This window comes from Labrus bergylta, chromosome 11 (genome assembly GCF_963930695.1).
Source record: "Labrus bergylta chromosome 11, fLabBer1.1, whole genome shotgun sequence".
In the NCBI taxonomy this organism is placed as follows: Eukaryota; Metazoa; Chordata; class Actinopteri; order Labriformes; family Labridae; genus Labrus; species Labrus bergylta.
In genome coordinates this window covers 1186771-1202428 of record NC_089205.1, presented here as the reverse complement: position 1 = coordinate 1202428, position 15658 = coordinate 1186771, and the positions used below count along the sequence as shown (strand labels likewise).

Genomic DNA, 15658 nt, shown 5'->3' with positions numbered 1-15658 from the left:
TTGTTAGTTTCTTGCATGATAATTACACACTGCTGAGCTTACAGCTTAGTATGGAAGGGAAGAAGAAACAAGTCAGATAAAGTACAAATTAAATACAAACATTCAAAGTCACAGACAAGAGCGAGGAGGAGAATGAAATCTCTGTTTCACAGTGAGGGGGAGAGTGGAGGGGACGTGCAGCCACAGCGGTGTTTGTTAACAACACAGGAGGAGTCAGCTTGCACGAGGCTCTGGCAAAGCTTTTAAAAAAAACTACACAGAAAATAATGACGGAGCATGTACAAACAATGGGGCTTGAGTTCTGCTTGAATTAGATCTCACTCCGAAAAACATTATTGACACACGCCCAGTGACAGAAAACACAAACCTGATGTACCAAAGAACAGAGATCCATTTCTCACTAAAGTACACTGAGGCAACAGATTATTTGATGATACACATCAGACCAGCAGCTCTGTGCATGTCAGAATGTTTTTATTCTAATTATTGATGCATGTCATAAACGGATCACTTTATTAAAGAGGACATATTCTCCCCCTCCTCCACCTTTTCAAACATTCCCCTGTGGTCTAAATGAAACATCTGTGCTGTTCTTTGGTCAAAATTTAACATGAATCAAGCACCAGAGGAGGTTTGTGACCCTGTATAAACCAGCTCTCTCAGAACACTCCGTTTTGGTGTGTGTGTCTCTTTAAATGCGATGTTTTGTCTCCCTTCTCTCTTTCGTCTCCCTTCTCTCTTGATCCCTAAAATATGTGTTACCACTAGTGTTCCCCTGTGTGTGTGTGTGTGTGTGTGTGTGTGTGTGTGTGTGTGTGTGTGTGTGTGTGTGTGTGTGTGTGTGTATGTGCTCTGATTGTAAAGCACGGGTCTTTTTATTCTCAAGTCCCCCTGACAACCAGCTGCCTCTTTGCCTGGATAAATATTTACTTGTTGCCTTCTGCCTGATGCACACACTTAGACACTTAGACTAGTTGATAAGCGCACCATCTGGACTGAGTGCTGGTTGTTAAGGGCTCATAAAACAGACCCTTACCTACTTAAAGGCAGAGGTCTCCCTGAGCGCCAAGCTGTGGAGAAAACAACACACATACGTTCACCTCTGCATTCAACCATGCATAGTTACACACACGCCCACCCACATGGGGAAAAAAAGATATACAGGGATGGATTTTTACAAAACTACAAACTAATCTTGTGACACATGCATCACGGTTCCACGTGTTAGTGCAGTGGGGTTTGTTGTCGAAAAAGTAAATTCATCATTGCAGTAAAAAGATTAAAACTTAATGTATGCCTGCGAAAATAAAAACATATATACCCCTCAAATGCAAATCCAATCTATTCTTGGGGTTTTAAAGGAGAAAGGTAAATATTTGTCTTATCTTTCTCTTGGAATTATTGACTTTAAAAATGTTTTTAAAAAACCCAGAGGGGTATTCCATCAAGGCAAAGACAAACTTAAAAGAGCAAATGATTTGTGATGCAACAAACAGTTTGGTTAACATATAACTACAGCAAAACAAATGATGATTATCACAGTAGGAATGTATTTCACAAGAGGTTAAACAAAAACACAGTTCATGATAAAATATGCAGAATATTTTCACTAAAGTTTCCAAATTAATTAAAAATGGAATAAAACTATGTATATAGATTGAGTACTAACATTACTTCAAATGTTTCCAACAGTTATCAAAGCCGGAGAAATCCTTCATTTAAACGTTGTAACAGGACGCGTCTTGTTGTGGCGGTCGCGGTGACGCCATGATTGGCACAATCTGTTGGATGTAACATCAAAGACTGATCGCCGAGGGTGGGAGCTGCTACTGAAAGCTGCCATACTGTTGCTGCTTTCATAAAAATGTAATGTTTATTATACTTGGATACATTACCTCATTGGTAAAGTAAAGTTACCATAAAGGAAAGGCTGGCTAATGAATGTTACCACCTAGCAGTGTTGGACAGTAACGCATTAACACGTTACAGTAATAATATTACTTTTACTAGTAACGAGTAGTGTAACAAATTACTAATGAAATTCCAGTTATAATATTCCAGTTACTCATTACTACCTTACTGTTGTTGTTATTACCCCACTTCTGATTTAAAATGCAACAATCCCCAGATTCATTTCATCGCGCTCGTCAGCCGAGCAGGAAGGCAGCGAGCATCATGGTTGCCAGGTTTGTAGTTTTTCTGCTGAATTGGGCTTCTTTTTAGGTGCTGCTGCGGGTAGTTTTTCTTTTGGCCATTGGGCTTATTTTGTCAGTTGTTGTCATACATACCTGGCAACCCTGGCTAGCTTGGAAGATGGAAGCCCTTATTTTTACATTCAGCGGATGGAAATATTCCCATTACTTTAGAGAGTCGAGAGGAAAGATGAGAACATTGTTGTACTAGGTCTCTTTCTACTTTAAAAAACACGACCTCAAACCTCCTTAAGCACTTACATCAACAACAGCACAACAATGTGAAGCTTGTGTAAATAAACACCACCAACGAACCCTGTGCGGCCGCAGAGGATAGCTGTAGCCCTACAATACCTACAAAACAAGACTGGATTTTGATAGTGGACAGCTACAAGCAAAAAAGAACAAATGAAACATGTGGCTTAATAAGAAAAGTAATATAACGAGTAGTGTAACATATTACTGTTGGCAGGGAGTAATAAGTAAAGTAATTACATTACTTTTAAAAAGAGTAACGAGTAATGAGTAATATATTCCTTTTTTTTAGTAACGAACCCAACACTGTCGCCTAGGCGATGGTTAGTTTGGATGTCAGAAGCTTTGATAGGCATGGCTTTCCATGGCTTCAATCTACAATGTTACAATTCACTTAGCAGACGCTTATACCAAAGCGACATACATCAGAGATTAAGCTGGGGATCAAACCCTTGACCTACTGGTCGAGAGGCGACGACTGTACCAACTGAGCCACGGCTGCCCCACCCCACAAGCTACGTCAACATATTAACACTTTAGGGTTAGGGCTGAGAGAATCACTCCTATGATTTCCCGCCAAGACTATACAAATCAAATGCATAGGAAGTGTACAATCAGAAACAATCTTTGTCCAAATCCTAGAGACTCCAAAAAGCTTCTACAGATTCAGAAAATATTTCAGTTGTAAGCAAAACATTTGTGTTTCTGGAAAAGTTGAATTAGTTCAAGCAGGTTAATCTAACATTAATTTAAAAAAAGCAATACACAACTCTTCCAATATAGCCAGTTAGGCACTCTCTCACACTGCCATTGCTTGATTGAGAACAAACAACCTTTATATGTTCATGTTCATCACTTCTCCATGTTGAAAATCTCTGTTGAGTTTTTTACAGAAGTAACAGGCCTTGACAGTGTTTCTGTTGGTAACCAGCTCAGGAGGATGTTATAAATTATAGTCTGTGATTGCTGCTGTTACTGTTTTGAACACAAACACTTAAAACATCAGCAAGTTACAGCATGTCTCCAAGGCATCTCAGGAGGGTGACGCTAAAAGATGCTGAAGAAATGGAGAGAGACTTTTCCCTGAGGAGGGAGCAAGGATGCAAAAGAGCCACCGAGCAGTTTGGATTAGTGCAGTTTGGTAAACTCTGATCTTACTTGCGTTTTCACAGTGGGTGCATATGTGCCGCTTTCTCTGTGACCCTGCACCATTTTGCTGGAAGGTATGGTGTTCTTGTACTTTTTAAATAAATATAATATATAATGGGTATTGATTGTTACACCCTTCACCTGCTCCTCGCTGAAATCCTGCTTTTTTTTGCCCAGTCAGACTTACCTCAGGTTAGACCTCCTCAGCTCATTGTTCTGTGGTTTAAAAACAAATAACAGGACATTACTCAGGTGTACCTCAGATAGTTGTTATATACATTTCTTGGTTTAAGAAGTAATATTTTGCAAATAGTAATCTATTTCAGATTTCACATAACAATGCAGAATCTGTAGGTGCGGGACAGGATTTTGGTATTGAGCAGTCGTAGTATGTAATATGTCCTGATGCAATCTAGGATCAAATACCATTAATCCAAGGACAATTTTGCTTTAAGTTATGTCTTTAATCAGACACATACATGTACAACCAGCTCTACACTATTGATTCTCACAACCACCTCCATTTTCATTTCCAAGTTGCTAGACAAACTGTATAAAGTACAACACATGGAAAACTGGGCTGGAATTTCCTTATCTCTATCAGCTGCTCAACAGAAGACCGAACGAGTTGGCCATGCTCCCAGATTCAGTTTAATTTAACTCCATGTTTATGTGTATAGCACATTTCAAAGGTAAACTGCTTTACAAAAGGGACAAGAAAAAAGAGGTTATACACAAGCACAATTACGGATATACAGATCAAATGCATACTAAAGTGCATTGCAGATGATATCCCTGTAAGCAATCCGGAGATTGACTGTGCAGACAGATGCACTGTGCAACACCCACATGTTTTCGAAATGCTTTAAAGACAGCACCCTCTGGCAGCAGAGAGAAAAGCAGAAGTACTGTACAAGCAAATCTATATGTGTGTGTGTGTGTGTGTGTGTGTGTGTGTGTGTGTGTGTGTGTGTGTGTGTGTGTGTGTGTGTGTGTGTGTGTGTGCGTTTGCGTGTGCGTGTGTGTGTGTGTGTGTGATGTAACCAATCTCCTCACTATTTTCTTTCCTACAATAATGTAATGAGTTCTTTATATCCCTCCTCATGCCATTTCTATTTCTACATTTTAAACTGGGGATGAACCAGCAGTCAGTTAACAAAGCAAACCAAGAAAACAGGAAATTGATTTACCTCTCTGATGGAAGAGTTGTAGTCAAGACCACACTAACTGACACCAAGACACGCCAGAGACCAGAGTGCTCCGATACAAAGACAAAACCAAAACATTTAGAGGTTGAGACCAAGACAAGACCAAAACAAGACCAAGACCATGAATATCAATCATCACAAGATTAAATCAAAGAGCTCTCTTTTTTGATTTAAGTTTTGTTTTAAATTAATTTAACAGCAAAAAATAAGGTCTATGCACTTTGTTTTCAAAGCACCACAATGCAAAGAAAATCTCAAGTCAGATTTTTATCTAACCTTTTGTCAAAAATATTTCATTACACTTCATCTGAGAAGTCCAGATACACTTTTTTATATCTTGAAATAATAAAATGGAACAGCCTTATTTTCTGAACTTGTGTTTGTGAGCGAAAGAAGAGGTAGAATTTTGCCCAAAGCTTATTTGCCAACACATTAGCAAAGATAGACAAGCATACTGCAAATAGCCCAGAGTGTTTGAATATAATTATCTGATGACTTTTCTGTCACCATGAAATGACAAAAGGGAGATAAAGGCTCGTCAAGACCAGTGTGATGAGTGAATAACAACAACCGTATGTGATTTGACAGGCTAATCAGTGCTTACTTGTCATTCATCTGCTCCATCTCCAGTCTGCGATCTCTCACATTTTCTCATTATCTCCAGCTCACGTTCCTTCTTGTTAATTGTATGCTTTTAAAGGTCCCATATTCTTCTTTTTCTTCTTTTTTCTGGTTTTATATGCCCTTTAGTGTGTTTTCCAAGTGTCCTGTGCATGTTTAGGCACATCTATGTGCAAAAATTAAAAGTCCGCGGAAACGAGGCTTCTCCTACGTCCTCCTGTTAGCTGTAGCATTAGCTGCATGTAACGCTCGGTTCTAGCCCCCCTCCATAAAAATTTGTCAGTGCGGCGTCATTGTCAGTGTGAGATCACTGATCTAAGCCCTCGTTGTGGCAAGCCCTGCAGCTCATGTTGAAATTTCCGAGAAGCGTGCTGAGCAACTGACCAATAACGACAGAGGATTAGATGTGTTTCCCCCAGCCCATAACAGCGTGTAGGGGAGTTTTGTCAGTTGATGAAATTCAGTGATGGGACGCCGGTCAAACCGGTGAATATTGTGAACACTGGTATTGCGCCAAACAGACAAAAGCTGATTGCAAAAGGCGGTTGAACCTTGGTTTGGCTTTCACCTGTGATCATTTAGTTGGCCTGTTTTGTGTTGGACAGGCAGGGGCCAAACACCTGAGCGTGTTCTAGTAGGTACAAGCAGTAAATGTACAAGCTAACCATGCAGTGGGAGTGCACTTCTGGTGGTGATAAGCCCAGGAGGAGGGCTCAAATTTGAATGTTTAACGAATTAACTGTAACAAACATTGTTTTTAGTATGGTTTTGGATTTGGATTTTTGAGACAGAGCAAGTTCCCCTGTTTCCTCCAATCTAAGATGCCAGGATGTGGGCATTATTGGCAAGAGAGAATAAGTATGATTCCCAAAATATCAAACTGCTGATGCAGGTAGAATAAAAAAAATGTGCCGTATAAAAACAAATAAGAAGGCAGGACCTGAGGCCATGCTTGGCCATGGATGGATATAGAGAAAACATATGTTGTTCTGTTACATTAAGTAAGTACATTAAACAAAGAATATGCAACTTTTTGATCCAGCCGATGTCGCCCTTGAGCACCAGCATGAAACCAAAACAACTCACACTGCATTGTTGTGTTAGCATGCTAATGCTAGCGATCTTTATTATGCTCGTATCTTCAGACTGCATGTAAATTTACCTGAAATGAGCGTGATCTAGAAACACAGTTAAGCAGTGAGTACAGTATGTTATTCTTCTTTTCTCTAGTCCCTCAATTAAACAACTTTTATACTTGAGGTGATGAGCCAGCCGGCCGTCCTGGCGATGTAAACAAACTGAAGTTAGGACTCTGAAAACTCTGAAAACATCACAGACAGTGGGACTCGGGTGTTACACCCATTGTAGACAGTCATGACTCACAGGGTTATTTTCAGAGGATATACTTGATTTCTGCTACATTTATGTATAAAATGTTGCTTATTCAGCCTTTAATATTTTTTTTTGTCATTTCTGAATGCTAAAAGACAAATGACATATTATAGTTGTTGAGAATGAATTGATATTATACAGCATGTAGCCTATACCTTCTGTACTTTCTTCTCAATGCAGATAGCCATGGCATAGGGCGCCAGCTGTCTCCGCTGTCTGTGCTGCAGCCTATGGTGACCAGACACAAATCATACATCAGGCCCCACTTTGGATGCTCCGGGGATGAGACAGCAGTTTGAAATATGTGTCTGGGCTCTGTGTTTTGTGTGTAATGAATGTTTGCTTTGGGGGGAGGCGTAGGGGGTGCTAGAATATAACCTGTTTTCCTCTGCTTCCCCGTCATGCTCTGAATCTCACAGGATTGCTCACTGGCCCTGAAGGTACAAACAAAAAACACATATACACACTCGCACCCATGGACAAACACACACACACACACACACACACACACACTCTCAAAGACAGTTTTATTACTATTTCCTCTTTAGTTTATCTCCTTATTTCTCAGCAGGAAAGTACATTGCTGTTAGCAAGGGAGAGTGCGTGTTTGTCTTTGTGTGTGTGTGTGTGTGTGTGTGTGTGTGTGTGTGTGTGTGTGTGTGTGTGTGTGTGCGTGTGTGTGTGTGTGTGTGTGTGTGCGTGTGTGTGTGTGTGTGTGTTTGTGTAAATGTATGTGTTATAACTTGCCAATATTGCAGCCCCGCTTGTCACATAGCATTGTGTGTTTATGTTTATGTGTTAACTGTCATTATCACTCAAAGCCATGTGAGCCCTCGGTGTTGAGTCAGATGGTCAAACACTGTTCAGGTAGTGCAAAACTTGATATCTACACTGACTTATCTTTCATCTGTTATTCTATTCCAAGCAAAGAAAAATATGAATTACAATAGATCAACTTTTTTTACCTTTGATTAGTTCCACTTATGTTTAATTCTGTAATTGTAAACATCTTCATTAAATGCATTTTACTTTGCCTAGGATGTGCCACTATGCCATGTATTTTACAGTTGAAGGTTGGGATGCAGCTCACCATCTGCAATTACCATTTTGGTAATTATGAGATCTGGATCTCGCAATTATGGGATCCAGATCTTGTAAATGATGAGGCGGATGTACATTTATCTGGTGCCACTAATTAGTGCTAAATCCAAGTGGCTTGCTGATGGTAAAGTGCAGACAGTGTTTATAACCTGCAGCTATGTACTGCTTATCTTCTGCACTGGCAAGCCGACCAGTTTCTCAGTAAAGGGGGCGGAGCTTCTCCTACAACCCAACTTCAAAAATACAGAACTATCCCTTTAAAGACAAATAAATGTAAGTTTAGTTATTTACATATTTTATTGTTTTGGTTTTAAGTTTCAATGGCCTCTTGCAGGAGTGACCCTTTGTGGTTATGGCTGGGACATATGAGGAACAGTTTTATCTTTAGGTGTTGAACTATAACATGTAACAACAGATAACCTTTAACAGATATTCTCACCTCATCCTTTTAAGGTTGGGCCAATGTGTGTATGAAAATGTGCAATCACACGCCACCTGTCCTGTCTATCCCTCTCCTGTCCTCCTTCTCCATCTGTCACCTCCTTACCAACACATGGTGTCTTATTTTGCCGACTCAGCAAGGCTCCAGGCTCAGTGAGATACATGTATAATCACACACACTTGTGCATCTCTCTTGCACTGTTGTGTAAGGTCTGTGATATATTTGGTATGAAGGAATATACAACAGCTCAGAGAATGGACAGAGGAATGTCAGGTGACATTAAATTAATAAGAATGGAAAGCATAGAAAGGCAAAAAATAAATAGAAAATGACTATCTCAGTTCCTGTATAAGAGAAAGTGTATTGTATTCACTTGAGATTTTTGATAGGTTAGTCCTGTGTGTCTTGAAATTCTGCCTGAGTTTTTGCCTTATTTGGCAATGGATATATATGTCAGAGTGAGCAGGCTGATGAAGTTAGATTACATTTAATTAAAACCCTTGAAGATGAAAGTGACAGATTCTTAGTTAAAAAGGGAAAGCCTGAAGTAATGGCTTTTTGGAGGCCTCAACAGGGCTGTAAAAAAATGTGTTTCCACAGTATTGATACATTGTCGTCCCAAAAAATTGCTTTTTACATATACAGTACATTTAAAGCAGGATTAGAAATGGAGACCAATTTAACTATTTTCTGATGTGTATAAGTCACTCGCAACATCTACATGAGGTTTGTGGGTCAAGCTGCTAAATGCTACATTCACCTGATAAGAGTTTTTCTATCAGCCATGAGGTTCATAGTGCATGGTGAGTATATTTACCCTTTCCAGTTACGTTTACTTTCTTATACCATAATTTCCTTATGATTTCATGTAAGCACTGCAAGTTAACCAAAACACAGCAATGAAGGCTTAATAAAAAACAAATGATGAGACTAAAGACAATAAATTCTAAGTAAAAAAATGATGGAAACTGTTGTTTAGTGTTAATTCTCTGAGACTTCTTGCAGTGAAAGAATAAAGAAAAACCTACAAAAGCTTGCGGGTTAAAAATGGTATATCTTCCATTAGTGCTCATTGAGGTCATGTTTGTTGAACACCACTGAGCTGATCTCATTGCTTCCCATGTCACTTCATAATATATATTATCCTGTATCAACTGTGTGTGGGTACATGCTCGTCAATTTCCATGTGTGCTTGAGACTTTTGTGTACATAAATGATATTTACATAATTTCGCTGCCTCAGTGTAATAATTCACTTCTGTTACCTTGGCATAAGAGGAACAGAGAGCATGCTGCAGTAAAACTCCTCAATAACCCACATTTATTCTTTGTTTGCTACTCTCTGGCTTATATGGTACAGCAGTAAATTATGAAGCTTTTAAATTGAATAACAGCTGTCAAGGAGGACTGGGAAAATACCTTTCTCATATAGTAAATATTCTTTATATTGACTACAAAGCATTTAGAGAAAACCAAGATGTCCAAGTGTTCTTGGATAAGGCACTGGGGGCATAGCCAGCAATGTGTGAATATTGATGAATAAGACCCATTAGTCCACCTTCAGCATTTGAATGTGTTTATGAATGGGTGAATGCCACATGTTGTGAACAGCACTTTATATTGACAAAAGAGTTGAAAAGCCCTTTGTAATACAGTATAATACATGTACCAGTTAAATGAGGGGTTATTATATGGACTTTGTTCAATTGTAAAGGAGTGACTCAAAAAACTAGACAATGCCTCCTCAGGTAATTAGCAATTACCTTAAGTCGATACTAGAACCTAACTGGTATTCAGGTTTGTTTCACTCAAGGAAGGCAGGAGATGCAATTTCAAGAAGCTCAATAATCTTGATCACATTTAATAAAGTTGTAGTATCAAAAACAAAGCATCCTGAATACCTAACCAGTCACCTTTATGGCACCTCTGACATTTCCATTTAGGGCAGCTGTGTATCAGTAGTTGAGTAGGACGATCCCCAGCTCCTGCAGCCACATGTCCAATGTGTCCTTAATCAGCACTTTGAGTAGTCAGAAGACTAGAAAAGCGCTACAAGCTTAAGTCCATTTACCCTGTTGACCTTGTTTCTCTATTAACAAAGGTCACTTCACCTTTCTTGCCCAGCATAAATGAATGAATGAAACCTTTATTGCCCCTGGGGGAATTTGCCTTGCACAGAGAGCATAAAAAACACAATACAAACAAACATTTACAGGACAGCACATAAGAACAAATAAAAACACATTAAAGCATCACATAATTCAATGAGGGATTTCAGCAAGTTAAATAAAGTGCAGATTGCCGAGTTCATCCTGTATAACCAGTTCTTATTAAGCAGCTGAATACTGAGCGGTACAAAGGATGTAATGCCTCTTTTAGTCCTCATCCTGGGCATTCTGTACCTGCACCCTGAATTCAAGATTTCATACTCTGACCAAAGGGGGTGCAGAGGGTCAGCTGTGATTTTGATGGCTAAATTCAGTGTGTACAGGTCTGTCAGGAAAGAAATGCTGTACATTTGCTTCCCAGTTATCTCGCTGCCTAGTTTAACAACCTTGTCCAGCTTGTTCTTATTTTGTAAGGACAGTGCAGTAGCATTGGTTGCTAGTTGAATTTAATGTAGCACACATATATGGACACTCATACACATTCAGAAACAAAAAAAACAGACGTAAATGTGTCACGATGAGATGTATTTCCATTTTCCCAAAGTACTGTATAGAGCATGGATGATTGGAAACTCAGGAAAGTGGGAGGAGGGAGGGTTTGTTTAAATGTGTTGGGGGATGGAGTATAGTTACTCAGCAGCAGTTGTGAAGGTCATTTTCTCCAGTGGGGCGGGCTTGTTGTTCGGTCAAGCATTGAGTGTTTACAGACGTGTGTGTGTGTGTGTGTGTGTGTGTGTGTGTGTATGTGTGTGTGTGTGGGTGTGTGTGTGTGTTGCCAGGCCTATTTTCTGGACTGCTAAGGGATCGTAATCCTGCTGGGCAAAAATAGTGAAAGCAGACTGGTACATGTTGTATCTTTCTTGTACAATATGTCGATAATCCAGTTAGCTGCTTATAGCTGGATGGTGCTAATCATACGGTAGTTGATTAAACAGTAATTATATCTATGCCATCGTGTGTGTGTGTGTGTGTGTGTGTGTGTGTGTGTGCGTGCGTGTGCGTGTGTGTGTGTGTGTGTGTATTGCCAGACCTATTTTCTGGACTGCTACATTATTTTTCCTCGCCTTTCAGGCACATTTCAGTCATGTTTGCACGTGTGCTAGAAAACAAAAGCTTCAAAGATTGTTTGCATCAGCATGTTTTTGATATACTTAAAAAGGTGTGAAGTGGCAAGAAAGGCTGCCTGGATGCATTTGTTAAATGGGTTGTTGAAGTGCATCTTTAAAGATTCCATATTCTGTCCTTTTTGGGGTTCGTATATTTAATCTATGTATCTACTTTTGTACGTTCACAATAGCTAAAGCTCTAAAAAAGTGTCTGTTTTCATGTACTGCTCCTCCTTGCTCCCTCTACGCTCTGAGTCCGTCAGCTGCACTCTGTTGAGCCCCCACTGTTAGACCGCACGTGGGCCAAGTCTGCTCTGATTGGTCTGCTGATCCGCTCTGTCGTTATTGGTCAGTTGCTCAGCACGCGTCTCGGAAATTTCAACATGAGCTGCTGGGCTTGCCACAACGAGGGCTTAGATCAGTGATCTCACACTGACAATGACGCCGCACTGACAAATTTTTTTCGAGGGGGACTAGAACTGAGTGTTACATGCAGCTAATGCTACAGCTAACAGGAGGATGTAGGAGAAGACGTGTTTCCGCGGACTTTGAATTTTTGCACATAGATGTACCTAAACATGCACAGGACACTTGGAAAACACACTAAAGGGCATATAAAACCAGAAAAAGCATGATATGACCCCTTAAAAGTAAGAGGTCATGACTTCAGTAACCAGTACAGGTTTTCAATAACACACATTATTGTAGACTTTGTAGTCTTAAAAATGTATCATAAATGACTTTGAATATTTGCACAGTAACCTAATTTATGTACCTCCATCCATAAGTACATTTAACTACACAATGTGGATGTTAATTCAAGCTCAGTGATGTTAGTACACCTCTTGTTATGACAAAGGAAAAATATCACACTGTGTGTGTGTGTGTGTGTGTGTGTGTGTGTGTGTGTGTGTGTGTGTGTGTGTGTGTGTGTGTGTGTGTGTGTGTGTGTGTGTTGTGTGTGTGTGTGTGTGTGTGTGTGTGTGTGTGTTTGTGTGTGTGTGTGTGTGTGTGTGTGTGTGTGTGTGTGTGTGTGTGTGTGTGAATATGACTTAGTGAGAGAGAGGGGGGGGGCAGTGAGTAGTGTTTGTGTTTCTGACTGCGAACACTTACAGGTGTTTCTTCCACCCCCTGCCTTGATGACGCACAATAGAACCCTAGTGAAATAGCACAGGGTGTGTGTGTGTGTGTGTGTGTGTGTTTTTCATAGGCAACCCCTCGAGACATGTGATAGTCCAGCTTGTTCGCCTCAACACAGTTGGTAAAATCCTCAGATGGCTTTGAGCAAGAGAGCCATATTGTGTCGGTCAGATTTTCAAAGGAAACTCCACAGAGGGCAGGAAACAAAAATCTACTGAGCCTCGCTCTGACAGTCGTCAAGGGGATACAGCCTTAGGGGTCCTTAAGGCAGATCCTCTGGCAGCTGTCTGGTTGCCATAGTGCTGATCACAGAGAAGAGCAATGAGTGAGGAGAAAAATGGGACCTTCCAGTAAATTGTTGTGCTTGTTGTTGCTGTTATCCTTTCTTAACTCCTCCCTGGCTTCTGTTGAACGATCACTTCCTGTTAGCATAGTTTACTCAGTCACTTTGTCTCATTAAACATAGCCTATCTATTGTTATCATTTGTAGGAAATCTGAAGATCTCAATGTTCGCAAGCCATAAAAACCTTTAATATTTACACTCCTGTTTGATGGTTCACATGTGCAATGTTGGTTGCACTTTGTTTATTTTATAAGTTTTTATGTTGTTTGTATTTCATTTTGTGTTTCTACAGAGTGATATCTTCTCTTTTTTATTACCTTTAAGCAAACAGAACCCTGTTTAATGTTCCATACATTATCATTCAGGCCTTAAAAGACACTTAACAAATTAGCTTGATGAGGAAATAAATGCTGTAAAGCCCGGCTGTTTAGTTGTGCAATGAGATAGAATAAAGGCGATGAATCGGATTTTCATTACCAAACCAAAAGTTCCAATTTGCAAATATTTTTGGTTATTCTGTAAGGAGGTTAAGTGCGTTTTTTATGTTTGGAGTTGGAGGATATTTGATGATTTGTTTCATTGTCTTGAGTTTTCAAAATATCACTTCCATATTCAACTGTTATGAAGCTGGAGCAAGTGGCAAACTCTGGTCCTGGAAATGAAGCCAATGCGAAAGTGCAAAAAACAGTAGAACCTCAAGTTGGCTCGTTGCAGCTGTTTGCCTTGAGTCTTAAAGAGCCCATATTCTGCCCTTTTTGGGGTTCCTATATTTAATCTATGTACCTACTAAAGTATGTTCACAATAGCTTATGTTATAAAAAAGTGTCTGTTTTCATACTGCCGCTCCATGCACCGGCTCGCTTCTGACTCTCTCTTTAAGGCTCTGAAGTGCCCACGTTTAGAGTCCCCACGTGTGCCAAGTCTGATCTGATTGGTCGGCCTGTCGGCCCTGCCGTAATTGGTCAGTTGTCAGCCACTTTGGCTCCAAGTGGAGCAAAAACATTAGCACCTTAGCACTACTGTGCTACCGCAGGCTACCGCATATCGTGGGCGTACTACAGAAGTTAACGGGCGTGCAACATGAGCTGCTGGTCTTGCCACAACGAGCCAATGGGCTTAGATCAGTGAGCTCACACTGACAAGTGACAAGTGACAAGATCTCACACTGACAAGTGTGAGATCACTCGACAAATTTTTATCGAGGGGGGCTAGAACCAAGTGTTACATGCAGCTAATGCTACAGCTAACAGGAGGACGTAGGAGAAGCCGCGTTTCCACGGACTTTGAATTTTTGCACATAGATGTGCCTAAACATGCACAGGACACTTGGAAAACACACTAAAGGTCATATAAAACCAGAAAAATAAGAATATGACCCCTTTGCCTCAGCTCCAACTCTTTGCCTGATTGACCTAGTTAAGTTGAGATAGAATTAAAATTTGGTAACGGCCATCATTCAGCTTGAAAAATCCCCTTCAGTAACCAATGAGTAAAGTTTATACGTCCATGTTTTTTATTGTCTATGAGCTGGAGCAATAACATCATTAGGTTATGTTAATGTTTTTTTCTAAAGATTAAGAAATTAATAAATATCAGTAATGTCAGCCTTTTTTTTAGTTTAGTTTAGTTTATTTGTTTATTGTTTCATGGACAGTCCCCTTTAATTAACTGTACAGTAAAAGAAGCAGCATAGCCTTTACGGCTAATTTCCAGCAATAGTCCTCGGCCAGTAAAATACAATAAAATACATTACATTTATAATTACAACAGGTCTAAGCAAAAGGAATAGACACACACAATTGGAGCAGGCACAACCAAGCAGTTCATGCAATAAAGACAATACTGGGGCGACAAGGGAAAAGAATAATCACAGAGGCCACATTGAAAGCAAATACAAGACACAACATGGAGGCAGACAGCCTCTTAATACTCTATATTGTTTGTCCAGATCACCTAAAACTTGAATAAACAAAAATAGTATCTAAACAGAGGTATAAACTGTCATTTCTAGTCTAGACTGTTACTTTGTAGTTTTTTATTCAGACTCATGGCATGAAAGCTGAAGGAAAACAAATAGTGAACAAGCACAGAGGTAAATGATAAGCCGGCTTGTTTGAAGGAAGAAAGTAGGAGAAAGCACAGTAGAAATATTACATTTTGCTATCTAATGCCAACATATTAAGGTTGCTATTCATTAGATTAGCCAACCATTCACTCACTTAATCAATTAATACATCAGTTGGTTAACCTGAATACACAGGTAAATGAGAGGATGGTAAATGGACTGGAGCTCGTAAAGCGCTTGCTAGTCTGCTGACTACTCAAAGTGCAAAAAATAGCAGAAAGCTTGCAGGCAGTTTGTGAGTGGTGAGAATACCAATAAAGATTGTGAAATAAGTACCAGTGAACAGAAGGTGTAGTGTGTAATATTACATTACTATTGTGTGTATAAGCATAAATGAGGACATGTAAAATGTGTTCAAATACTATTTTTTCTCATGGCCTCATTTATTCAACTTCCATTCTGTTAGGTAACATTTA

General features: G+C 39.7%; 1 protein-coding gene across 6 annotated transcripts in view; it reads left to right on the top strand.

Moving 5' to 3' along the window:
* The window catches only part of rap1gap2a (RAP1 GTPase activating protein 2a), a 73279-nt gene that overhangs the window by 19022 nt on the left and 38599 nt on the right, over positions 1-15658 (top strand). For 2 of the 6 annotated variants that reach the window (XM_065960034.1, XM_029279470.2), the window contains exon 3: positions 6998-7257. The exons of the other annotated variants lie outside the window; for them this stretch is intronic. The gene's annotated coding sequence lies outside the window, so the exon portion shown is untranslated. The remainder of the gene's footprint in view (positions 1-6997; positions 7258-15658) is intronic. 6 annotated transcript variants of the gene reach the window in all.